The 27,696-nt window shown below is 42.7% G+C and overlaps 1 long non-coding RNA gene across 2 annotated transcripts in view; it reads left to right on the forward strand.

Moving 5' to 3' along the window:
• LOC311582885 overlaps positions 1 to 27,696 on the forward strand; it is a 454,031-nt gene that overhangs the window by 127,719 nt on the left and 298,616 nt on the right. For both annotated transcript variants that reach the window (XR_014774296.1, XR_014774297.1), the window contains exon 2: positions 22,529 to 22,721. This is a non-coding gene — a long non-coding RNA (uncharacterized lncRNA). The remainder of the gene's footprint in view (positions 1 to 22,528; positions 22,722 to 27,696) is intronic.

Consider the following 27,696-nt stretch of genomic DNA (forward strand, 5'->3'; position numbering starts at 1 on the left):
GTTAACAAAGCCCAAGGAGCATGGAGGCCAAGAAAGGCAGCTCCGAGGCAGGCTGCGCCGTGAGGGCTGTGGCAGGAATATAAATGGCTATTTCTTTTTTCTTTAAAGAAGGATTTTAAAGGTTATCAACGGACCCCCTTTCAATAGAAAGCAGAAATACCAGAGACCACGGTTGTCGAGGCAAGTTGACTGCAAGCTTAGAGTGGTCAGGAGGCTTGCGGGAGGGTGGTTATTTGGAGCATGCTGAAAGGGCTCAATCTGAACTCGGTCAGGAAAAGAAAAATGAGGCTCCCAGTTCACATTCCAACACTTTGCAGATTCTCGCTAGTGCGTCACAGAGAATGCTGTCTCTGGCCTTCAGCAGAAAGATGCTCCTTTCGTTTTCAGGGACCCTCGTTATAATCCAGCACTATCACTGAAGCAAGGGAACTTTGGTTCCAACGCTGCGCCATCGCTGTCTCCTTCCCTTATAGTGAACGGAAGGCCCTCTTCCTCGGGAGAGGCTTTGCAGGGAAAGCCCTTAGCTCACACAAAGCAGGTGGATGCCATTCTGAGGCATGCGCAAAGATAACGGCAACTAAATGTCTCTAAATCAGAGTCCTCCTGCAGACGGACTACCAGCACAGTGTCCTGGTCACGTTGGAAAAAGGTTCTTAAGCCCAGTAGTAGGCCTGTGAGTGACTTCACGTTTTGGCTCCGTTCATTTGTATCACAGATATACAAGGCTTTTTGGCATTTTAAAATAGAACAAGATCCCGTTTGTCCTGGTGTCTTTGAGTGTTTTTATTTACCTAACATATGTTCTGTTTTCTTGGAGCGTGCGTCCTTTCCCTACATTTCAAGGTAGAAGAGCCATTACACCTAATGAGAGTCCCTCTCTCACTGGTGTGCCACTTAAGATGTTCAGGAGTGTGCTTGAATGTTAACCTTTCAATGCATCTTTGTAATGGCATGTCATCCTTAAAAAAATGAGGCGTCAGCTTCCCACAATAGGCAATAGACACTGCTTTTCAACCTGGAAACCACCCGCCATCCTTCCTAGGTGCCTCATTGAGTTGATGATGTTATAAAACACCCTGAAATGGAGAGTCAGGGTGAATGCTGCTTCAAGGAACTTTGCCCATTCTGCTGGTATCTATGCTTTGAGTGAAGTAAATACCTTGCAGAGTGATAAATTCTCGCTGCTGTTAAACACTTCTCTGGCATCCTCTATTACCCCCTTTGGAAATGCGTACTTGTCAAGTCTATTTCTTAGGGGTCCCCAATTTCATCTACATGAGCTAACGTACCAACAAAGACACTTTAAGAATTGATGGATCAAAAATAATTGTCTTTTGGATGCTCGGGATACTAGCTGGATTAGCTCTGTACTATTGATGTCATTGCTAAGGAAGCAGGCCATCATCTGTCTTTGCATAATTATCAGTTAGCTTTCTACAACTTTGTCCTGTGTAGAGCCTTTCATTGCTGTCCATCCTAGCACACCAGGCTCTTGGGAGTGATGAAATCCTACTCATCTTTCAAGACAAAGTTGAGAGTCTGCTGTTCTCTTATCCTGTCTCAGATAGCCTGGGAGAGGGCTACCCATCACCTTCTTTCTTGGAAGTGTCCTGGTACCTTGTTTACAAGTCTGCAATGGCACACGGCAAACTACAAATGGGTGCTTGCGCATCTCTCTCCCATTGCCATGAAAACACACTTTGTTCATTTCCAATCAACATTACCTAGCATGTATATGACATCCACAAGATACATGATGAAAAAAGTGATTGGACCACATCTGTTAAACGGTGCCCCAGCTGGTGAAGGATGGTTTATTAGTTGATTTTCTTGTTCCTGTTGCAAAAACATGTGACAAGAGCAATGTAACGAAAAGAGTCATTATTTTGGTTCACACTTTTAAGGGGTACATTTCACCATAGATGGAAATGCACTGTGGTGGGACTATGAAATGACTGGTCACGTGGTACTTGCTGTTGGGCCTTAGATGCCTTCTCAGCTTGCTTTCTCTTTTTTATTAAATCCAGAACTTTAGCCCATAGGGTCATGCTGCCCCATTCATAGTGGATCAGTGGCTTTCCCTTCCTCTACTAACCCTCACTAGCGATGCCCTCAGCCTAGAAGTGTGTCTCCTACATGACCCCTATCAGGTCAAGCTGTCAGTTGAGGCTAACTATCACAGAGACAGGGAATGGCCCCACTACAAGATAATCAGAGCTGGAAGAGGCGTTATTGGATTTATGATGAATCCTGTATAATGACCCTTGCATAGAACTAAAGAATAGTCTTAAAGGAGAGATTGCTTGATCTGGGACACACATGATACAGAGGTGAATCTGTCACTCAGGACACCAAGTTTCTTTCCGTAGGGTGATTTTTTTTCCTCCCTATAACAGTAATCTCACCCCTGAGGCTTTGTCCTACAGGAAGTGAGGTCTATAAAGCAGTAGTCACGGAGTACATAGTGACTACTACAAAGATATGCAAATGTTATGCTTCCAACTTCCTCCATAGTTGCCAGATCAAGTCCCTGGGATAGAGGCTCTGGAAAGCAATTGTCCATATGGAACCCATGGGGTGATGACAGTATTGGGGCCTTCTTTTCTGGTTGCTTTACCATATCTCATCCTCCCTCTTTATTTTCCAGGAGCCCCACTTTTTATTCATGGATGTGTGCATTAGTAGGACAGAAGGGATTATGTGTAGTGATTCGAGTTATTCATGGAGATCCTGGCTTGGTTTCTTTTCCTGTAGCTAAGCTAAAATACTCTGATAAAAGCTCACATAGTGGTGGAGAGCTCAAGGGAAGAAGAGCTTGAAGAAGCTGCTCCCATTGGGTCTACAATGAGGAAGCAGAGAGTGTTGAATACATGCTGCTACTCAGCTCCTCTCTCTTACAGGGAGAATGTAGTCCAGCATCCCAGCCAGGGATGGGTAACATAATCCTCAGTAACATAATCACAATAATCTCCCATAGTCATGCCCAGGCATTCATCTTTCTGGTAATTCTAGATTCTGACAAGTGGACAGATAACACTAGTCATCATATTGCCCATTCTGGGAGCCAGTATGGTGAGAACTCAGTTCTGCTCAGTGGCCCTGAGATAATAAGAAGTAAATAAATAAGTACAATATAAAGTCAGTGCATATTTGCCCTTTTATCATACAAGAATAGTAGGTTTCTGGTTCAACTTTAATTTTTAATAAAACAATTATTTAATTTGAGTGAGTCTGTGACAGTTTGAAAATGGTTTGGTTCTCTAAATCTCATTTTGAAATTTGATTATCAATGTCACAGTGCTGAGAAGTGGTGGGGACTGATAAGAGAGATTTAGGCCTTAGCACTACCCTTCTGGGACTGGGTTAGTTCTTAGAGGATTGGATGGGTTCTTGCTTCTCAGGATTGTGCTGGTTGCTATCAGTTGAGCTATTATGAAGCAAGTTTGACTTCATAAGCTTTCTCCTCTCTCTCTGTCTCTCTCTGTCTCTGTCTCTCTCTGTCTCTCTCTGTCTCTCTCTGTCTCTCTCTCTCTCTCTCTCTCTCTGTCTCTCTCTCTCTCTCTCTCTCTGTCTCTCTCTGTATCTCTCTCTGTCTCTGTCTCTGTCTGTCTCTCTTGTGTGTGTGCATGTGTGTGTATAGGTCAGAGGGCAACCATGAGTGTCATCTATATTGCTTTTTTTTGTTTTTGTTTGATTTGTTTGTTTCTTTTTAGGGGACAGTATGATCCTCCCTGGCTGTACTGGCACTCACTCTGTAGACCAGGCTGTCCTTGAACACACAGAGATCTATTTGCCTCTGCTTCCTGAGTGCTGGGTTTAGAAACATGCCCCACCATGCCATTCTTTGTCTTTTGAGACAGTGTCTCTCACTGGGTCAGTGATGGGGCTTGCCAATCAGGCTAGGCTGACTGGCTAGTGAGCTTCAGGGATTTCTTTGTCTTTTGTGTCTCCAGTGCTAGGATTACAGTCACTTATCACAGTACCCAATAGTTGATGCTAGCGATCAAGCTCAGTTCCTCAATATTGTACAGCAGGCATCACACTCACTGAGCTATCTCTTCAGCCCTTCATGCCTCTTCCCCACCCCACCCCTGTTTCTAGCTTGTCTTTTCACTTTTTCCTATGACTTAAAGCAGTATTAGGCTGTTCTGGCTCAGCTTCGGCTTCCCATCTTCCAGAAGTGTGAACAAAATCAAATATGTATTCTTTACAAATTTCCCAGAATCTGGTATTTTGTTATAGCAATGGAATACAAACTGAGATAGCACTGTGGGGCCTATGTAGTTGTAGTTAAATGTACTCTTTAGATGCCCAGGCAACTTTCATGGGATTTATTCCTCTTGAATCAGCCAAGCTCTCAAACTATTTGCTTATAAGATGCATGGTACCCAACAGAGTCACACATAGCATATCAACCTTCTCAGAGCTCAGATACTTTGGATAATGACAGAAACACATTTACTACATATGCTCACTCAGGTTCCCTTCCACCTTGAATGCCTCCTTACTCTTAAGCAGTGATTTGTCTGTTTTCCCCAATAGCATCATCCTATTACTCAGCCTCCACTGAATTTGGCTTTATTGCAAGATGTCTGTCCTTTTTTTTTTTTTTCAATCTGCCTGGACATGAGGTTATAATAACAACTTTGAACCTATATGAAAACGTTCTCAGGATATCTGGCAAGGCTAGTTGGATTGGGAATTAATGACTGGTCAACCGTTTATTTATTCCCTTACCTAGAAAATTCACTGTGATCGTCTCCTCATCTGCATAATGAGTACCTGACTCCTAGGGTCCTTGTGAGAATTAACTTTGAACCTATATGAAAACATTCTCAGGATATCTGGCAAGGCTAGTTGGATTGGGAATTAATGACTGGTCAACCGTTTATTTATTCCCTTACCTAGAAAATTCACTGTGATCGTCTCCTCATCTGCATAATGAGTACCTGACTCCTAGGGTCCTTGTGAGAATTAAAGTGAGATAAATCTTATTGACTTATGGGCATGGCAATGGCACAGGGTCCTTGTTGTTCAGTGGTAATTCTCCTTCCCCTTGTTCCTGGGGGCAATAGATTTGATGTGCTCCTCCAGAAGGCTCTGTGCCACTCTTGCTGTGTTGACCTCCATGGGTCTCCATCAGGCTAATGGTAATAACATCGTGAGGAGAGATGAACAGACTCAGAGCCAGGAGGCCTGGATTTCAGCCCAGCCTCCCGCTGCTTACAAGATAATGAAGATTGGGGAAACAAATTAAATACAGGAAACACAGCTACCAAAATGAAGCGAGTGATTATGATGACGAGGACGGTAACAAACACTTGTGCGGTTTCCATCCGTTTGAAAGCTTCTTGGGAGGAGAGTTATATTTGATAATGAGACATGAAACTGTTTATTTCATTCAACCAACAAGCCTATTTGGGACACCAATGTCGAGCTAGGCGTCTTCCTGGGTATAGGGCGTACAGATGTAAATAAGAGTCAGGCTTGACCTTAAGGAACATCAACCTAGGAGGGCAGATGGCTGATAAACTCACAGTGGCAGCAGCATACATTAGGAGCTAAGCAGTTGTAATACAGAGAGGTAGGGCACACAGGAGAATCATGCAAATGAGGCTGCTTGGGGTTAGTTGAAGCAAGGGGTCCCATGTGTCTTGTTCTCTACATGTGAGCATAATATTGTAGCAGAGAGCCAAGCAAATGAGAGCAGGGACAAGCAAGTAGCTGCGCTCAGGGCTTCACCGGACCCTTACGAATCTTTTATTTCACTCGCTGTCTGATCAGCTTCTGATTCATTAGCGATATGTTAAATCAATCTTAAGTTTTCTGCTCAGGATTTGGGGCCCCTAGAGTTATAAAATCCTTCTGCTACTCTGACAAATCAAATCCAAAAGTGGGTAGCTTTCCATACATTCATTATAAAGTTTCTCTAAGAATTGTTAAAGTATAATAAAATTTGATGTCATATTTGTATCTTTTCCAGAGTTTAAAAAAATGAAGTTAATAGTTCAGCATACCTTGATTCAATCTTAAAGCCTGATCAATGCAAGGGTGGGGGATGGTGGTCATGCAAAACCCACTGATGGGATTCATAAAAAATAGCACAGCATATGATATTACAAATAAAAACAGGGCACAGCTATGTTGATTTGACTCTAATCTTTGTCTGAAATCCATGTGGCTAGGAAATTTGTGAACCAGGATATCTTAACACCCCAGAAAGACCATGGGAAAAATAAAAAGTTTTATTTAAGAATCTTAAAGACAACTGGAAGAGGCTACTCTTCTGTGCAAACTTCCCAGGGTGAGATAAATGAGGGCAGTAACGTGTTCTCATATTCAAGGGGCTTTTGTCAAGGATAGTTTTCAATTCATGCATTTAAAGAAGAAATTAGAGAACTGTCTTTTATGAATTTGTATATTTTCTAGTGTAGTCTAGGTACTCTGGACCTTTTATTTTTCTTTTTTCTTTTTAAAAAATTAAGTTATTTATTTACTTTACATCCTGAGCAACTTCCCCTCCTTCTCTCCTCCTAGCCCCTCCCTCTCCCCTACTCTTCCCCCATTCCTCCTCCCCTTCTTCTCAGAAAACGGGAGTCCTCCCATGGATATCAGCCAGCCTTGATGTATCAAGTAGCGGTAATATTGGGGACATTTTCTTCTGTTGAGGCTAGACAAGGCAACCCAGTTAGGGGAAGGGAATCCAAGGGCAGACACTGCAGTCAGAGACAGCCCCTGCTCCCGCTTTTGGAGTCACACATGAAAGCCCAGTGGCACAACTGTTACAGGGGGCACTCTGGAACTTTTAACCAATAGCAAGCCCCTCCCAATTTTGGTGGCTCCGGAAGATGGTCCTTTTTTTTTTTTTGTTCTCACAATGAAGTTGTTTGTGTGGTGTGGGTGGTTCTTTTGGGGTGGGATAGTTTGCTTGATCTCAACAGATCCACTCATGCATCTGTGATCAGCTTGCTTGGTGGCTGGTGACTAATTGATCAGGGAGGCACACTGCAGTGTCTCGCATCTGGCTACACATGAATTGAAATGCTGATATGGTTTGAGTAGAAAATGTCAGGTAGAGGCTCATGTGTTTAAGCACTTGGCTTTCAGGTGGTGGTTCTCTTTCGTTTGAGGCTGTTCAACTTTTGGGGAAGGAGTCATGGCTTGTAAAGATGGGTCACAAGAAGTAGGTATTGTGAGCATGTGTGAGCATATGTGCACGTGTTGTATATTCACAAGCGTGTACAGATGTCAATGCATGTTTATGTATGTATGTCTGGAGGGGCCAGAGCTTGGTTTCAGGTGTCTTCCTCACCCCCTCTCTACCTTATGATTTGTTACAAGGTATCTTCCCAGCTTCTACGGTTATGTTCAGTTCTTGCTTCAGGCTCAAACCCACTGGTTTCTAACCTACCAAGATGTGAGGTAGCTACAGACTCCTCCCACCACTCACTGAGCCACATCAGCCTCCATACCGGGATAAACTCATCCTTTGTTGAGCTGCGTTTGCCAGGGCTTTGGTCAAGGCAATGAGAAGAGATAACTAACACAGACGCCTTGTGCTGTGGTCCTCCTGCAGGCTAGACTGGACATATTTTCATAGTAGTCTCTATTTATCTTAGCAGAGTTGCTTGAGGCTCCGAGGCTTACTTTAGACCTTTTTAAACAGTTGGAGAGGAGGAGTCCAGCATTCATTCAGCATCCATTCATCTGTAGAGAGATATTTAAAACTATGAAACTGTTGATCACGGAATATGAGCATGAATAGAAAACAGAGTCTCAGAAATGGGCCCAAGTTTAAGTGTTGGAGAAATCTTCCTCTCTCTGTCTCTCTCTCTGTCTCTCTCTGTCTCTCTGTCTCTCTCTCTGTCTCTCTCTCTCTCTCTCTCTCTCTCTCTCTCTCTCTCTTTCTCTTTGTTTCTCTCTCTCCTCCTCCTTCTCTCTCTGTATTCACGTGTGAAGGAATGAAGTCAAGAATGAGGTAATAGTCCAGGGGAAAACAGTGCTAGAGTTGAGTTACACATGGCAAGGATGAGTTGGAGCGACACTTAGATGTCTATGGATCTTTACTCATTACTGTAGATGGAGCTTCCCAAGGCCAGGTCCTCTAAGAGTCACCAAATGCCTCAGCCTCCTCACCTCTCCCGAAGATTCGATTCTAAATAATAATTTCTACAGCGTCATTAACTGTGCCTGACAGAGGTGGTCAACTGGGTTCTACTTATTGTACCTGCACTCAAAGACTCAAAGAGCAGGATCAGAGGGCTGCATGTAGCATTTATATCAGGTACTTGGACAAGAGGAATTCTTGCGAATAATAAAGGCGAAAAAACAAAAGCTAAGAGAAATTACAATTTTTCCATTAATATATTACTTTTAAAAAGCTTTTAAACATGTAATAAGCAGGAAAAGATGCACAGTGAACATCCAAACACCCACAACCTAGATATTATAATTCATGGACCTAGATTTTATTAAGTACTTATATGTATATAGATATATGCATTATCTATCTGTCTGTCTGTCTGTCTGTCTGTCTATCTATCTGTCTGTCTATCTATCTATCTATCTATCTATCTATCTATCTAATCTGTCCGAATTTGTGTTGATTCAATTCATGTTATTCTCTTTTAATGTAAAGGAACAGAAAAATGGAACAGAATTAAAAGCTGAAGGGAGTTAAGTACTATAAGGCCTGACAGTGTGTAGTATGTGTGTATGTGGTGGGGGAGGAGATATAAAGAGAGAATGATGACAGCACAATTCTATGCTGATGGGAATGATTCAATAATAAAGGTGATATTAATGATAGCAGAAAAATTAAGCCATGTGTGGTGGCACATACCTTTTAATCCCAGCACTCAGGAGGTAGAGGCAGGCAGATCACCGTGAGTTCAAGGCCAGCCTGGTCTACAAAGCGAGTCCAGGACAGCCAAGGCTACACAGAGAAAACCTATTTCGAAAAACCAAAAAATAAAAAATAAAAAATAAAAAAAGAAAAAAAGAAAAAGAAAAATTAGTATTTGGGAAACTGTTTGTTTGGGTAGAAAAACATATGAGTATGTTGTTTATGCACAGAGGAACAAGCTTGGGATACATGGATGGTTCAAACTACAGGGTCTGGTGTATAACAGTGTCTATTACAATGCAGACACCCATAGTCAAACAACAGGGGAAGCCTAGGGAGTTTTGTGGAAGACTGGCAGGAAGGAGAGAGGGAGCTGGAGGGGTCAAAGACACTGTAAGAAGACCTGCAGAGTAAACTGACCTGGGCCCATGGGGCCTCACAGAGTCTCAACCACCAACCAAAGAGCACGCATGGGCTGGGCCTAGACCCCCCCGACACATCTGTAGCAGATGTACAGCTTGGTCAAAGTATGGATCCCCCGCAACAATGGGAGTCGGGGCTGTATCTGACTCCGGATCCCTTTCCCGTAGCTGGGCTGCCTTGTCAGGCCTCAGTGGGAGAGGATGTGCTTAGTCCTGCTAAGACTTGAGGTAACAGGGTAGGCTGGTACTTCTTGGGGGCTTTCTCTTTTCTAAGAAGGAGAGGAGGAATAAGGAGGGGGGGGCATGAGTAGGGGACTGGGAGGAGAGGAGGAAGGGGATTGAGTTAAGGCTGTAAAGTGTTAAAATTAAAAAAAAAATGTCTGTTACAAGGTCTTTGCAGTTATAGTTGGAGACTGGAGCTATTGGCATGAGGTCCAGCACAACCACATTTGCTCTGGACCTGACTTCTGTTTCTAGTGTTTTTGTGGTCATCCTTCTGAAAAACTCTGGGAGAGTCTCATAACCAACTTCCCAGGTCTTCTGGGAGCAAACTGCAAAATGTGCATAATGGTGAACATTAGAATTATAGGGAGCTTGGGAAATTATTCACTAAGGGTGTTGGCTTTGTTGTGATTTATTATTATTATTATTATTATTATTATTATTATTATTATTATTATTATTATTATTATTATCCACATTTTCCCAGATGAACAGCGGGCTGTGACAACTATGTTCCTGAACTGCATAATATCTTTTCTCTGTCTGGAAACTTTGAGATGCTGGGTGAAGAACTCAGGTCTTCACCAGCATTGTCAGTCACCCTTAGTATTTAGCTGTAAGCTTGAATGCATTCTTCTGAAATTTAGGAACTCAATTTCTTTTTTTCCTTTTTATTTTTGGTGTTGAAGTTGGAACTGTACCCTTGAACCATACCCTTAGTCCGCATTTCCCTTTCGTTTTTAGATAAGGTCCCAGTAAATTTCCTAGACAGGCTATAAACTGTAATCCAAGTAGAACTTGGGATCACATTCTTCTTGTGTCAGCCTCCTGAGTAGCTGGAGTTCAAGGCTTGTACTACCGGGGCAGGTCGTGTATTAGAAACTTAACTCTGTAATGAGAGCGTGTTGGGAGGTGGGCTGTTGTAGTCATGGGGATGGAGGGCACAGGAATGGGTTAATACCTTTCTCATAGAAATGCATCAACTGAGCTGGGCGTGGTGGCACACACCTTTAATCTCAGCACTTGGGAGGCAGAGGCAGGTGGATCTTTGTGAGTTTGAGGATAGCCTGCTCTACAAAGTGAGTACAGGACAGCCAGGGCTATTACGCAGAGAAATGCCAAAGGGGCATGGGGGAAGAAAGGTATCAACTATTGCAGAAGTTCACCCTCTCTTCTCTCTATTTTTTTGTGTTTGCTTGCCCTTCAGACTTCCACCATATTGTCAAGCAGCCCGAGGTCCTCCTTAGATATAATCTTTCAAACTTGGACATTTTAGTTTCCAGAACCAAGAGGCTTAAAAAGTTCTTTTCATTGGTAGTCTATTCTCACGTATTCTGTTATAGCAACAAAAATGCATTAAGGAAGCCGTTGGGCTATACTGCAAGGCAGGGAACTTTAAAGGTATTACAGAAGAACCGAGTCCACTTCCTGCACCTGTGGATGATGCTTTTGGACAGCAACTGTCATGTCTTCCCTTCCCTGTCGTCCTTCCTCTCAGCCACAGAGCAGTGTCTAAGGCTTATAATTCATTATTGACTGTGTTTAGCTCCTGTTTATTCTAGCAGATGCTGACTTTTGATACCAACGTGTCTTTGTTCTTTTTTTTTTTTTAAACAGCATTCCACACCTCCTTCCAGTGCTTGGAGTTATTTATGCCTTCAGAGAATATTGGTGGCTGACCTGCCACAAGTAACCACACATAGCAAAGAAAGACTGAAAAAAAAAAAAACCCAGCTATATTTAGTGCCACCTAATTAGAATTCACTATCTCCAATTCATTTTCCTTCCTTTAGGATGAGGTTTTAAATGAAACCTTAACCTCTCTACATTTGCATTTATTTAGATGGGGAAGCTTAAGGGCTTGGAATCACGTGGCTTGGATGGGACCTGCATTTTTGTCGAGATCCCACACCACTATAGCCACATACTTTCATCTTTACACTCAAGATAGTGTTTTCCCTGCAAGCGCTGCTGGGGAACAGAGAGGTCATGTATGCAGATAACCTTAGCACTATGCCTAGAAAACAGTAACACTCTTGGGATATGAACACAGCAGATCAATGATGAGATGATGCAACGATGAAACTAAGTAGGCAGCCGTAGATGGTTCCAAGTGCTTCCTATGTTCCAGGCGTGGTGTTCTGAGTCCCTCACGGGTTATCCAATGCAGAAAAAGAGATGAGAGGACACTGTCTTTTCTCTGAATGCTTCTTCCCGCTAGTGAAGTGTACACATTAACCCCCAATCAAACCAGGCCTACAATCTTTGTTTCAGTAATGCAGTTAAAAGAATCGTCTTCCAGTTCATTTTAAAAAACCATGACTTATTATTCACGTGATTTTCATTATTGTTTTAGTTGTCCCAATTTATGGGGTACAGTGAGGTAATTTGGTCCATGGATACAATGTATACTACCTAAACGAGGAGGACTTGTGACAGAAGCTGGTCATATAACACAGGGTCCCCAAAACAGCCTTGCAGAGAATGCCCTTGCTGGGAGCAGCCAATGCCAGAAGAGAGCTCTGCCAGCTGGTCCCCACTGTCTTCTAAATGAGCACTTCTGCCTGAGGGCACACAGGTCTCAAGCCTGAACCTGAGAGGAGGCCCCTGCATACCTGGTCAACTGGACAGGCCAACTTCTCTTCTTTCTTATATCTCACCCCAGTTTCTGCCATAAGTCATTAAAAAAAAAAAGACCCAAACTAGCTGGGTACTGTCCTACTTCCTGCCTCTCCCTGCTCTAATAAAATACTTCCTCCTAAAACTCACTCCTTGTGGTCCAAGAATTTAAGTCTCTGAATTTGCAAGACAAGAACGTCTCCCACCGCAAGCCACGAGCTCAGGGTGGCTTTGGTATAGCCTTTGAGCTTCCAGGAATCTGAGTCTCCAAAATGACTCTCCTTCTCAAAGATGCCCCCAGTAGTCCCGTATCAAAACGAGTAGTCAGTATCACCTTAAAGAGGTTGAGAAATTATTTTATGAGCATGCGGTAATTGAGCACATTTATGAGATACAGTGTGATATGTTAATATACCCAAATCATTCAGAAATTATTGAATGACTTCCTAGCAGGCTTGACAAAACAAAACAGGAAACCCGATAAAGTCTGAAGTTCAGCCACAAATAGCATAATTTTGGTATGAATATGACCCATGAAATATTTGAAAAAAACCCCCACTTTATTCAAATATTTTGTTTTTCTGAAATTCAAAGTTAGCTTGAAGTCTTGCGTTTTTATTTCCTAAATCTGTTACGCCTCATCTAGACGGAATACAATGCTCCCTGTGTCGTGCGTATGCTTGTGCCAATGGCAACAAAATCTTGACCTTAATGTTTGAGGTAGGTATGCATGACTAAAGGCCACCTCCTGAGAGGCTGGGCATCCAGAGTTCTGGCGTTTCCCTAACGGTTAGACATCACACACATGTGACCCCTGTCCCACTTTTGTGTTATAATCTCTAGTCTGACAGTCTTATAGCTTCCTTAGACTTCAGTGAAGTTTAATGTCTTCTGGATTATTACAGTTCCACTGGAGACCTGCAAGCTACGCCAGCCACACTCCTTCTTCCCATCTTTCTGGCAGAGCATCTGTAACATAGTAAGTGGTCGATCTGTCCTCCAATCTACACAGACTATCGCTCTAATTTCTTGTGCATTTGTCATTGCATTCCCAGTTCTTCAATCTCTCAATAAAATTTCAATGAACACCTACCAAGAGACCTATCCACTTCCAGGCAGAAAGTTTCAGGTATAGTTTCTGAGTTTGAATGGTAGGAGTAGTTACTAGGAATATAGAAGTTTATTTTAGCTGTTGGATACTGACGAAGACAGGCTATTTGTTTGTTTGTTTGTTTATTTATTTATTTATTTATTTATTTAACATCCTAATTGCAGCCGGCCTCCTGTCTTCCCAGTCCCCAATCCCACACTCTCCCCAATTCTTCCCTTTTCTTTTCCTCAGAGAAGGCTGAGCTCCCCCAAGGGTACCAATCTATACTGGCACATTAAGTCTCGCTAGAACTAGGTGTGTCCTCTCCAACTGAGGCCAGACAGGCTGCTTGGTCAGAGGAATGGGCTCCAAAGGGAGACATCAGAGTCAGAGATTGCCCCCTCTCCATTTGTTGGGGGATCCACATGAAGACCAAGCTGTGAAACTGCTACATGTGTGCAATTCTTTACAGACCTTGAAAGAACAATTCTTAACTTCATATAGAAAATCAAACAAACAAAAAAATCCAGAATAGCTAAAACAATCCTGCTCAATAAAAGAACTTCTGGAGGCATCACTTTCCCTGATTTAAAGCTACACTACAGAGTAATGCATGGTATTGGCATAGAAACAAACTGGTTGGCCAATGGAATTGAATTGAAGACCCAGAAAAAGAACCACACACCTACAGACACTTGATTTTTGACAGAGAAGCCAAAACCATACAATGGAAAAAAAAGATAGCATCTTCAATAAATGGTGCTGGTCTAACTGGATGTCTGCATGTGGAAGAATGTACATGATCCATGTTTATCACGCTGCTCAAAACTCAAGTCCAAGTGGATCAAAGACCTCAACATAAAACCAGACAAACTAATCTAATAGAGGAAAAAATGAGGAACAGCCTTCAACTCATTGGCACAGATGACAGCTTCCTGAACAGGACACCGATAGCTCAGGCACTAAGATCAACAATTAATAAATGGGTCCTCATGAAACTGAAAAGTTTCTATAAGGCAAAGGGCACTCACTCTCAATAGGACAAAATAGCAGCCAACAGAGAGAACTCAAGAAGTTAGACACCAACACACGAAATAACCCAATTAAAAATAAAGTAAAAGATAAACAGAGAATTTTCAACAGGCATCTCTAATGGCCTAGAAGCACTTAAAGAAATGTTCAACATCCGTAGTCATCAGGGAAATGCAAATAAAAAGGCCCTGAGATTCCATCTTGTACCTGCAGGTTGGCTGTGATCAAATACTCAAGTGACAACACATGTTGGCCAGGCTGTAGACAAATGGGAACACTCCTCCATTGATGGTGGAAGTGAAGACTTGTAAAGCCACTGCGGAAATCAATCTGGCGGTTTCTCAGAAAATTGGGAATAGTTCTACCTCAAGAGCCAGCTATACACCTCCTGAGTATAATCAAAGATGCTCCACTATACCACAAGGGTTTTAAGTCTTTATTTCTCTGTGCTTCAGTTTAACGGAGATAATTGTACCATTCTTAAATAATTACTTTGAATATATATATATATATATATTATGGCTGTCTATTTTTCTGTATCTATAGTGCATGTGTGGCATGCATATTTGTGTCAGCTGGTAAGCATTAGATTTATTAGATAACCATTAATTCCTTTTCCTTTTGTGATGACTAGTTGTATGTTGGCTTGAGTCATTTTGGAAAAGGAAACCTCAGTTTAGAAAATGCCTCATTTGACTGGCCCATGAGCAAGTCTATGGGACATTTTCTTGATTGATGATAGATGAAATGGACTCAGCCCACTATGGGAGGTGTCACCCCCCTAGGCAGACAGGTGGTCCTGGGTGTTATGAGAAAGCAGGCTGAGGAAGCCATGAAGCAAGCAAACAGCAGTCCATGGCCTCAGCATCAGTTCCTACCTCCAGGCTCCCACCTTGAGTACCTGCCATGACATCCATGGATGATGGGCTGACTTTCCCCCAAATTGTTTTTGGTTGTGGTGTTTTACTCCAGCATTAGAAACCCTAACTATTGTATTAGAAAGCTGTGGCTGCTTCAGCTTTGTTTTCGTTTTTCTCTGTTTTCATAAAGAAGCCTTGACCAGGAGGGCTTGTGAAAGCACATTGAATTTATTTACTTATTTTTAGGATAAACTTTGCAGAATGCATGCCCTTGACAGCTGAGGGGCTTGATCAGAGACTCAGACAAATATTGTCACTACTAGCTTTCAGAAGGTCTCTGAGCATAGGGTGATAATGATCTAATAAAATCTCTCCACCTTTCCCATGGAGTTCCCACGGTTTCAGACAGGCTTGCGGGGGCGGGGGGCAATGAACCCTTGCAGATGAATCTTGTTTATCATGGGGCACATGATGTGTGCAAGTCTGGAGTCAATTAAAACCCTGAGACTGAATGTCAAGAATGGGGAAATTTGTACCAATATTAGACTCCTTGCTCCTTGGGAGGGTGATTTTGACACTCTGAAGGATCGCTAGGGAGTTAATAATAACATCTTCTAACACATTGCTTTTGTATTTCGAGCTCACTGCTTTTTTTAAAGGAGTTCAAAGTCATTCCCCAGTTATATGCCTTCAGGATGAGACTAGGTATGAAATGCAAACCCCAGGGTAAAATAATGGTTTGGCTGAGAATATATATATATATATCCCAAAATCAGAGGATGCCAAAAGTAAAGCCTTGCTAGCTCCTTTTTTCCCCCTTTGGTTTATATGCATTGGGCGTCCCTGGGAAGTGACAGCTCACTTATGAAGTGTGTATAGCATGGACACATTCAAATTTCTGTGGGGACATGGTCTCTTCAATTCTCCTTGGCTGAACTGATGCCCAATGCACTTGATTCCACGTAGAGTATAGGACTCTTAGCACAGATTGAAAACCTGAAGCTGTAAAATTCCACTTGTGGAAATTTCCTTATCTTACAAGTTTCCGCACGCAGAGCAAGGGCACATTGGTTCCCAAACCATGATGGAGGAGGAGCCTTTGAAAAACCACCACAGAAGAGCATAGCTGGAAACCAACCCAGGGCTGGGGTTTCCTTGCCTTCCCTTTCTCCGTCAGAGAGCCCAATATCAGAGATTTCTCAGGTATTTTTCAGAGCTCTGCAGCAAAACCTCGATTTGTAAAATTGGACGCATTCGTTTCAGACCTACTCATTCTAATGACAGTTCAGTTTAGTATGGCTTTTCTATTTAAAGGAGAATGTCTCTTAGATCTCCAGTTCAGAGCTTTCTGTTCCTGCAGGAATAACTATAGGCCCAAGGCACTAAGAATTAGACAGTTGAAACAAGAAGCGTGAACACATGAGCCGAACAGCAGATTGAGCCAGCTCAGACAGAAGACAGAGGGCATTTCATAGGATTGAAGAATCCAGTATGCCTTAGATATCCACCTATATCTAATGGTACCTTAGATATCAATCAGAATCCATGGCCGGGTAGTTAAACACACACAATACACTATATGGGGACGTTGTTAAAGGAAATTCTAGAAGCCCTTGGGGTGAGATGCAATGGAGCGAGTGGTTTAACTGCTTTTAAGATGGTATGGATCAGACTGACATCAGACTTCTCAGGCAAAAGAGGTGACAGAGGAGCAATATTCCAAATGTGTGGAAAGAAATTAACCTAATTTTCAAATTTCCATGCCTAATAAAGTACAATGTAAGTTTCAGAGCAAAACCAACAGATTTTCTAATTTTCAAAAAAAAATTTTGCCATGATGATTTCTTTTCATAAGAGTTACATGCAATAAAAATTAATGTGAAGTAGAAATAGGCTCAAGAAACAGTGGGAAGCAAGTAAAAATTTTTTAAATCCTATTTTTTAATTTTTAGTGTGTTCAGTTTTAAAATTAGCATTTTGAACTAAAACACCTCAGCAGGTCCTGATATGTAATATGTGGGGACTGGGGAAAAGGGCTGAAGGAATTTAAAATGTGGTGGTTCTTTCATCGTCTGGATGATATAAATGCTGATTGTCTACAAAATTGCTCAGAGTGACGCAGGTATAAGTACATTCATCAAAAACATAAGTGAATTGAGAACAATAGGTCTGTTGTCCCCAAACCCACTGGAGACTCCGTCCAGGGAGAAGACAGCAGAGGAATCCCAACCAATGAAAGTCAGGGACAGAATGAAGGATCCAAAAGTCACAGGATGAACAACAAATAGAGTTTTAGCAGACACCAGTCCAGAGTTGAGCAGTGGCTACAGTGCTGTAATGGGTTCATTTTACTTACTAAAACCCAATGGTTCTTAGACATAATGCTACCCTGTCCTACCAGGACTTAGGATGGAAGTTGTAAATGATACAGTAAAGGTGAGCTGGTACTAAAGGAATGGAAATGCTCCCATAGATCAGAGATCAGAGCACATAAGAAAGAGTCAAAGGGTGATCTTCTCTAGCACAGATGAGGGAAAGCACTTCAGGGTGTGTAACACTTTTGAAATCTATTCTGGATGAAAGTTGGCAATAATGTAATACTTTTATTGACTTGACTGCTTTTGCATTAAAAAAAGATGTGTACTGCACTTGGGAAAGTTTGAGGTGGATAGGTCAGACAGGAATCAGGAAGCAGGATCAAGGGATCCATGCGCGAAAGACTGAATCCCTGGACCACGCTGTCACAGTAGTGACAGTTATTACTAAGTTTTAAGAAAATAGAATCAGCACTTGAGAGTGTGGGAGGGACTGGAACCTGACACGAGGGTTTATCAAACGAGTGGTTGGAAGGACTTCATCAATGTGGGAGACTCGGGGAGGAAAACACAGGGAGCAGAGAGAGGACAGACTTGGATCTTGATGTACTTGGGATCTTCATCCATCACTGGGTTTTGATGTAGAGCATCATATTGAAGAAAGAGCATCATAAGAGAATTTGCACTAAAGGCCTGGCCGTCCTCAGAGGAAGCAGTTGTAACGTTGTCTAGAACTATCATATATAAGAAGTTAGAAGTCAGCTATAGGTCCTATCTCCTTATGTTTATTTTATTTTTATTTATTTGTTTATTTATTTATTTTGGTTTTTCGAGACAGGGTCTCTCTGTGTACTCTTGGCTGTCCTGGACTCACTTTGTAGACCAGGCTGGATAGTGGAGAGAGCCGGTTAATGAAACTAATCACATCGTCATGAAGGCAGGCAGGAACTTTGGAAGCTTGACAAAGTACCAATGATTGCCTCCCTCATCCTATGTCTCCGAATTCTTATGCCTTTATGGTTATATTGGGCAGTGGAGACACAAGAAGCAGTGGGAATTTCCCCCTTTCCCCTAGTTGTAAATAAAACCCTAGCAATAAGTGTTTATAAAAATCAAGACTCCTTTTATTGCTGCCCGAGGAAAAGCAGCACCATAGACAAATGGTTCCAAACTATTTTCATACTCAGTCATCTACTTGAATGTAACAACGACCTCATCGATTATAAGTGATAGCCTTTTCTGCACTTTTCCAAGCAAAGAACAGGCTTCTTTATCATGACACACTTCCAACTGCCCCTGGAAGTAGAGATGCAGCCATCACAGCATGGTTTGCTTGAGAATTCCCAAGAACACAGGCTGTAGCAGCAACCCCGAGACAGTTCTAGCTCTCTTTAAGCTGTTGAAGTGTTTCCTAGGTTGAAAGGTTTCTTCTTCCCAAGGCACCATACATCCTGGCAAGCACTCGCATGTGTTCATCTCACTGGACTCAATTCCTGTTACTTTCTAAGTCAAACTATAATTTCAGCTCTGTTGAGGAAGTTTGGGTAGAGACGCCATTTACAGTCTCTGGCTTCATTGTGCTGTTTTGAAACTTCTTTAAATGGAAAGGATTCCAGGAGGAGGTGTGTTTTGAGGCACAGTTCAGAGATTAAAGGTTTTTACTTAGGATAGCATCCTACCCTCATGGAGACCTGGATGCCCCCTCTCCTAGGCTCCCCTCAAAATTATGGAAATACTTCCATAATCATCCATTTAAACAAATGCTTGTGCCTTTCCTTTTGGCATAAATGAGTGCAAATAGTATAACAGAATAGGTGGGAAAATCAGGTTTTATCCTAATTATCAGTCAGGCTTGCTGTTTTCATTATGATGTTTACATGTTTACTGATTTGAATATGGTACTGAAAAGAAAATCTTAGTATGTGAAGTAACATGGGTGGAATTCAATAGCCTGTTTGAATAATGAGTTAAGGAATGTGAGGGAGAGATGGGTGTTCTCTGTAATTATAATAAGTAGCAGGGCTGGGAAAGCAGGTGCAGAAAAAAGGGAAGAGCTCTGACTTCTAATTCATTTCTTTCTTCCTTCTTTCTTTTTTTTCTTCCTTCCTTTCTTTTTCTTTTTTTAATGTATGAGTGCTCTATCTGCATGTACACCTGCGGGCCATCAGATTCTAGTGAGCCACCATGTGGTTGCTGTGAATTGAACTCATAACCTTTTGAGTTTTCTTTTAAAATATTTTATTAGTTAATTCACACATGCTTGCACGTGTGTGTGTGTGTGTGTGTGTGTGTGTGTGTGTGTGTGTGTGTGCGCGCGCGCGCATTTGTGCTTGTCTGGCTGGATGAATGTGTCTGTGTACGGAGGTACCTGCAGAGGTCAGAAGAGGGCAACAGACCTTCCTCAAGCTTGAGTTAGGTAGTGAGACACAATTTGGGTGCTGTGAAGAGACACCCGTATGAGTGCTGTGAACCAAATACAGGTCCTCTGGAAGAGCAGTTGTGTTCTTAACTACTGAACCATCTCACCATGCCCAACTGTCTAGTTCTTTTGAGGAAACAACTGTATTTTTATGTCTTGAGAGTCAGAGAGCTTCTGCACAAGGCAAAAGGATTAAGGAATCGAGTCTGGAATACCAATGTCCTTCAATGTGAATGCAAATGAATGAGGACGTGCTCCATTGGGGAGAACATCAGCGGATTGTCCACGAGATGTTGAGCCTTTTCTGTGAGCCAGATGTGCACACCACAGTTTCTCAGAGGGTGGAGAGTCAGGGATACGTCACTGGTGTCACTGGTTGTATGCTTACCTGATCCTTTATTCTCCACTGCAGTAAGAGGTTCAGTCTTCTCTACATGGGAAAACTTCCAAAAGGAAGGGGAACTGATGGGCAGGGAGGTGGACCTAACAAATCCTGGACTTTTATCCGAAGCTATTTACTCTATCCTAAGCATTGCGTACAGGCATGGCAGGACCAACATTGACTATTAAAGCATCCCTAGGCGAGGAGCTTTCCTGGTATTCCATAACAGGCAAGGGAATGGAGACTTACAGAACCCCGCCAATGTGCCAATGGAGATAGACATATCTGTCAAGATATGTAATTCTAGAAGTTCAATTTGGAGGACTGGAAAGATGATTCGGCTTACTGCTCTTTCAGTGGACACTAATTCAATTTACAGCAGCCACATTTGGTGGCTTGCAACTCTCTGTAACTCCAAACACATACTTAAAAATATTAAAAATAAGTATTAAGCCAGATGTGGTGGTGAATGCCTTTAATCTCAGCACATGGGAAGCAGATGCAGGTGGATTGCTGTGAGTTCGAGGCTAGCCTGGTCTATAAAATGAGTCTAGGGCAGTCAAGGCTACACCAAGAAACCCTGTCTCAAAATACAAAAAAAAAAAAAAAGGTATCAAAATGTTTTATCTGTATTGTTGAGGAATAAGCTTTTCTAAATATCTCATCAGCCCCAGGGATCTGAAATGAGAACTGGGGTCATCTTGAGGAATTGGGGTGAGCAGGTAATGGTTGGGGATGGTATTGGGAGTTAAACAAAGACCAAGAGTCCGTTGGGAAGAAAGAACAAGTACTCTAGACAAATGCTAAAGCCTTGGGTACCAACAGCATAGCTTTTATTAAAAATTCTCAATTTAGGAACTCTGGGGTGGACAGGTAATAGTAGAGGGCAGTGATTTTCTGTAGAGCCATAAGTAAGACTCCTCCAGGCTAAAAGAGCAAGTATTGCAGCCAAACATTGACACCTGGGGACAAAGGATTTGCCCAGCTTTTTATACAACATTTTAGTGCATTTCTGAAATGTTGTAAACTCTATTGTGAAGGTTCGGTACAGGATGGATTATTCCACTGTGAGAACTAGGAAAGCCCTAGGGAAATGAAGAATGAAGCATCTTGTAGCTCAGGGACAACTCAGAATAGAGTAGGGGTCTGGAGATGGTAAAGAAAAGCATTTCATAGATAGACTAAAGCAATCTTTAATCAGTAAGACTGAACCGTGTGTCCCAACCTGAGCTGGCACTACTGCTGCTACTATTGATCTTGGATGAATCAGGTGATATGTGTGTGTGTGTGTGTGTGTGTGTGTGTGTGTGTCCCCGTGTGTCTCTCTGTGTGTCTCTATACATACATACATACATACATACATACATACATACATACATACATTACAATACAATAGGGACCATAATACTAGTCTTACGTGACTGCATGGAAGAGGCCTTGAAGATTCTATGGGTGGGAAATATATGTGTGTGTGTGTATGTATGTATATATATATATACATATACATATACATATACATATATTTCCATGTTTTCCTACTTTTCTTCCTGAAAAGAATCATGCTAACTGATAGAGCAGAGAAAGAGGAACATATTGCATACTTCATTGTAGTCTAGAAGTCTTCTTTCAGAGACACCTGATTGATATCATTAACAACATCCAGGACTATCTAGGAAAATAAGTACAGGATGCTGGCACTTGTCAAGGGTTAAATATGTATGTATGTATGTATGTATATGAAAAATCCTTTTCTATGGATTAGTATTCCCTCATTATTCACAGTCCTGGGGTGGCTTATGACACACCAAGACCCTATTCAGTTGTAAGGGAAAATACAGATAAACACGTGAAACATTAGCTAGTTAAACACACAGACCCTTTTATGCAGGGAAGAGAGTGAGTGGCAATGCCCAGGGGAAGAAAGAAGGAGCTTCTGCTGGCCCTTTCCTGGGTCAGAGCCTGGCTTCGCTGAGTACCTCACAGCTGCTGCCACTGGGCAAAGCGATTTGTCAACTTTATACCTTTCTGCTTTATGGTCTGGTGACTTAATAGGATTCGACCTTCCCTGGATTCCATTTCAGTTGGGTCAGACACCACACTTCAAATTAAAACCTGGGCTCTGAGACAGGAGCTGAGAAGCTGCTGCGGTTGCTGCGGCTGCTGCAGGTGTGTGTGTGTGTGTGTGTGTGTGTGTGTGTGTGTGTGTGTATTCAGTGGGATCTGTGACTTCAGATGGCCTCCAAATTGGTGTCATCAATCTCTATATTCATGCTATAACTCACTTGAGCCCTAAATCTCTCCCTACCATCTTATCTTCCCCAGAATTTGTTGTGAACCTCGAAGTGTAATGTGATACTATCACCCATTTACCTACTGGGAAGAGACCTCGGATTTCCTGCAGTGGTGGAGTGGAATGTAGTTCACTGCGAAGGGATATGGCAATTACAGAAACTTCTTCAAGTGACTTCAGAGAGAAAATGATCCCCAACTACGGGAACATTTGACAGAGTACAAGGTAAGAGACCATACACCTTATTCTTTTTCTGAAATCTCTTACCTTATTTTTAGATGTTGCTTTTTATGCTTTGAGATGTGCTGTAACCAGACTGTCCTTGAACTTGCTACGTAGCCAAGGATGGCTTCAAACTCCTGATTTTCTTGGCTTCGCTTCTCCATCTCCCACGTGATGTTGTAACACCACTGCCTAGTCATCCATGGCTACCTGAGAAGACAGGCATCCAGCTGTGCACTCCTGGAATGTGCAGTCTTAACAGTGCTTGCCTCATGGTAACAAGTCCAGGCCTAGAGTGGGGTGGACACACACACACTGGAGAGCGTGCCACATTTTGTAAGGGAGGTGGCAGGACTTTCAGCATTTACATGTTTCTCTGTTTCTCGGCTATTATCCTTGGAGATTCCAGCTTTATTTTTATTATGCCACTGAAAATTAAGGGGAAGGCCCCCATGTCTGTTTTCAAGACTCTGTGTATGTATATAGGGCTCACAGTCATCCTTGAGGTTAGCTTAGACATGGAGGCTGGAGTTGCTGAGTAGTTTCTTCAGAGAGGATGGGTACCAGATGGGTGACTAGCTGTTTCCCTCTAAAGTTCAGTTACTCGTCTCCTAATTGACATTTTCTCTCTTTGCTTTGGTAAATTGGGGTTGGGTTTTGTTTTCAAGGGGGCTTCTAAATTTGCATATTAAAACATGGTAGATTGACAGAAACATCTCTATCCCTTTTCTTGTTAGCCACCAATATGGCGTAATCAATGGGCATTTCTGTATGAGGAGACCCTAAAGTCTTGTTCCATCCTGCTCACAATAAGCACTGTGGTGCCCTGGTCATGCCTAGTTCATAAAACACATGGTTTGCATGTGGAAGAGGGGGTGCAAGGGGGGATGGGATGGCTTCCATTCACCCTCCTTATTGCAGAATTATTCTGTGGCAAGAAGGAAGGTCACCGTCACACCATTAGCACGAATCAGGTCAAACCTTTGTGACCAAGATGTGCTTCACACACCCTCCATTACTGCATGAGAAAAGAGATGCAGCCACACAGGATGGCAAGAAACCCCAGCAAACACCACCGAGCCGCAGTCTTTCCAGAAGTGGCTTTGTTATGACGCGCAATCGATAGGAATTGATTCGAATATGGGCTATTACTTGCCAGTGGGCTCGGTGTTAGGATCGGATGAATCTGGCTGAGATTTGGGAGGCTTTCTGGTAACTCCAAACCCTGCTCCTCCAGCTAGGACCTTCCCATCTCACCCCACCCCTGTGAAAAATACAGTGTGGATACTGCAGTAGCGTTTATGTATAAATGTGTGCTCCCTGGCTCATAGTCGACTAAAAATGTTGAATTTTGGAGTGGGAATCGGCTTTGGTGTATACTCACACAAGCAATCTGTGGCAAAGCCAGGTATTCTGGTTTTCTTTTAATTATTCGTGCCCTCTTCAATAAAACATAAAGATAATGATGAGGCATCTACCCAGTGCTGGGTACTCTGTCACATCCGGGAGAAACAAAGATGAAGATGCAGTTTTCTTTGTTAGATGCACAAGTAACACCCTGAAAGAACCTATGTTTTTTCCTAACTTCAGGATCAGGCATTGCACACACCAGAACATACGTCAAAAGGGAGGGTTTCTTTTCTTTGGCTCACTGCTACATCAAGGGGGCCTGATAGAGCCTGAGATCTGGTATGTGATGGGTGAAGATTTGTTGGATGTGAGCCCAGTAGACAACCCAGTAGGCAGTGAAGTAAGGGCTCATCTTGCCAAGCATGGTGACCTGATTTTGAGCCCTCAGAACCCACATGGAAGAAAGCTGGAAGTGGTGGCATGCATTTATGATCCCAGTGCAGGGCTGGCGGGGATAGATGGAGCCAAGAGCTAGCTCACTAGTCAGCCTTGTCTTAAACACCAAAGAAGACAGAACCTTGACTAACAAAAATTGAAGTTATCTTCTAACTTCCTCAGGCACACACAGATACATGCACCCCAGCACACGTGTTCATGTGTACACACACACACACACACACACACACACACACACACACACACACACACGCACACACAAGATTTGTTAGGTGAATGGTAGCCAGAGGGTTGCGTAACATGCTGCGCTCTCATCACGTCTACATGTGATCCTCTCTGCCAATAAAGTCACAAGAATTTGGGGAAAAGTTGAAGAATGGTTAGTTGGGACTTGGGTTTTGGAAAATTTTGAAAGGAAAGACTGGGGACTAGATGCCAGATGAAGGAGAAACCATCAGGGGTACTGATACTAGGATGTCAACACTGTTCCTCGTTAAAAATAAGACTAATAACATGAACCATCTAATGGAGGGAAGGTGTTCTGACATAAGATTTCAGAGACAGCAGCATACGCTCACGTGGCACCATTGGGCTGGGACTGGAGTAAGGCTGAGTGTTACGGCTGCAGGAGCATGTGATGGAGCAGACTGCTAACGTTTTGTGCCGGGAAACAGAGTGAGAGAGGCAGGTTTCAGTGATCTCCAGAGACTCACTGCTTTCTACTAGCACATTCAGCTAGGAGCTTTTGAGTCTATTACTCCGCTGATGACAATAGTGCCTTCGTGATCTCTCAATAGCATGGCTACCAGGAGACCTGGCTTTTCACACATGACACTTGTGGGTGAAAACTTCATATACGGCCCAAAGCACATGCCAAAGGCCCAGGAAGAGGATGATTTCAGACTTGTGTAAGATTAGGTTTCCAGCACAGACTGAGATACTAAAGGGAGAGTCTAGAGTTTTAGGGTATGAAGATTAGACCGTACTCTTCTGGCACTTGGGAAAACCAGAGGAGGCTTCTTGCTATAGTTAAGCCCTTCTGATTTTTTTTTTTTGAAGATTAGACAAAACTAAAGCAAGTTCCTTGCTGATGGCTCTGGTGTGTGCCTGCTCTGAAGTTGCACATGTTCCAGATGAGACCCTCAGAGGAGCGGAGCTAAATGTCTCAGTATGCTTGCCACAGATGTCGTCGGCTTTGGTGCCTCTGGTCCAACCTGGTTCCTCGGAATCCAACGAAACTCTGCATTCCTGTTGTGTCTGCAGGAGGCTTAAGGAAACACCAGATTTCAGGGAAGGACCAGGGGAGAGGTGGGTACAAATGATCTTTGCAGCAAGTGGGGGCAGGGATAGTGTTTTGGAGAGAGGAAAGAAAGATGAATATTCATAAGTTAAGCTTCTTGGGTTGGGCAAGGTAGGCTTGTGGGAAAAAAACCATCTGTAGATTTGGACTTGAGTTTAACTCAGATGTTGTTCCTCGATATCTAAATAATGTGGGTTTTTCTTAACCTGTCTTAGCCTTCAATTTTATTATCTGAGAAGATATCCACTGGATCCCTCCATGCTGTCATTATGAGATGAAATAGCCCCTACTAAATCCGGTCCATCTGCCTCCAGTGATGAACTTGATACGTTGGAGCATGCCAAGAGGAAGAACTGGTATTCCTGGCACTTAAAGGAGCTGATGTCCACTGCAGGATATTGACTATGGAGTGGAGACAGAGTCAATGAAAAGGTTTAGGTGTAGGTCAATGGATCCTTAGAGAACAGCCTGCATACTCTTCCTGTTGGCATGGGGGAAGAATCAGGCGAAGGTAGGAATTCGCAGAAAGTCACTAAAGATTTTGACCTTTGGAAATGGGGAACACAAATGGGCAAGAATCATCTCAGACAAGTGTTATTCCTCTGTGCATGCAGCACATAGAAGAGGTTGTGCAGAGGTTGGCGAAGAGGATTATGCAGAGATAGAGGAAGGTAGGTTGTAAAACTTCTCATATCCCAACACAGGGAACACAAACTTTTCTGAAATCCATAAAACCCCAGCCAAGAAGGGACAAGAAAAGAAAAGATACTGGCCTCCAGATTCCTTTCTTCTTTTCTTCCTTCTGTCGTGGAGGTAGCCATGTATTTGACTTCCAGAAAACACATTTTCAGTGGGAACTCCACTAGAAGCAGCCAGACTATGGAGAATGAGTCATGGAAGGCTCTTTCCCAGATCATCATATTTGTATTTTCTAAAATAATATATGTGGACAATTTCATATGTGTACACAGTGTACTATATGATCATATCTACCCTCAATTCCACATCTCACTCCCCTGAACATCTCTCCCAACCCATTTTTCCTCCCAGATCCATCATTTTCTCCTCTTCCTCTTCTTCCTCCTCTTTATCTCTTTCTTCCTTAATAATTACCCACTGAGTCCTACTTATGTTGCCCAAATTCACAGGGACAGCCATAAACCCTAAGAAAAACTGCTTCCCTTCCCCACTAGCCAACAACTTCAAAAAGCTTCTCGGCTAAGGGTGGAGTCTCATTACATTTTTTCCCCTCTTTCTTTTAAGTTAAAGTACAGTAAGTAGATGGCCTAGGCTGGTCTTGAAGTCACTATTTAGCTCAGGCTTGCCTCAAACTCACGGTCCACCCATTTTCCTCTTTCAAATGATTGGACTCCAGGCATATTACACCATACCTGGCTCTTCTCCATCATTTTTTTATGACAACAGAAATCTCTCCCTTTATCCATGACTGACTCCCTCACTTCTTACAAGTTTCTGGACCAGGCCACCCGTGTACCAGAACCCACATAATATGAGAGGGTACCTTCATACCTCTATAACCCCCTTAAGATAGCTGTTTTTGTGCTCCATCCTGAGAGGCTAGCCGGTATTTTCGGCCAGATCTTGCCTCCCAGAAGGCTGGGCCAGATTCCCAGTGGAAAGCCAATGCTGACATTTAATTTAAAAGCCAAGATGATACTGGGTGGTAGCTTGTGAAGCTACATCTCAACTCTCCTTGCAAGTAGAGCCTCTGTCTAAAGAGGATGGCAGCTCTTGGGGGTTTGACATACTTCTCTGATATCTTTTCTGACAGCGGAGGACACATGAGCAGTGAGACACCAATCTGTCTAAATAGAACAGTATTAACCTAGAAGTCCCGAAGAGCCCGTTATA

The sequence above is a fragment of the Acomys minous genome, assembly GCF_964271855.1.
Source record: "Acomys minous genome assembly, chromosome: 14".
Taxonomy (NCBI): Eukaryota; Metazoa; Chordata; class Mammalia; order Rodentia; family Muridae; genus Acomys; species Acomys minous.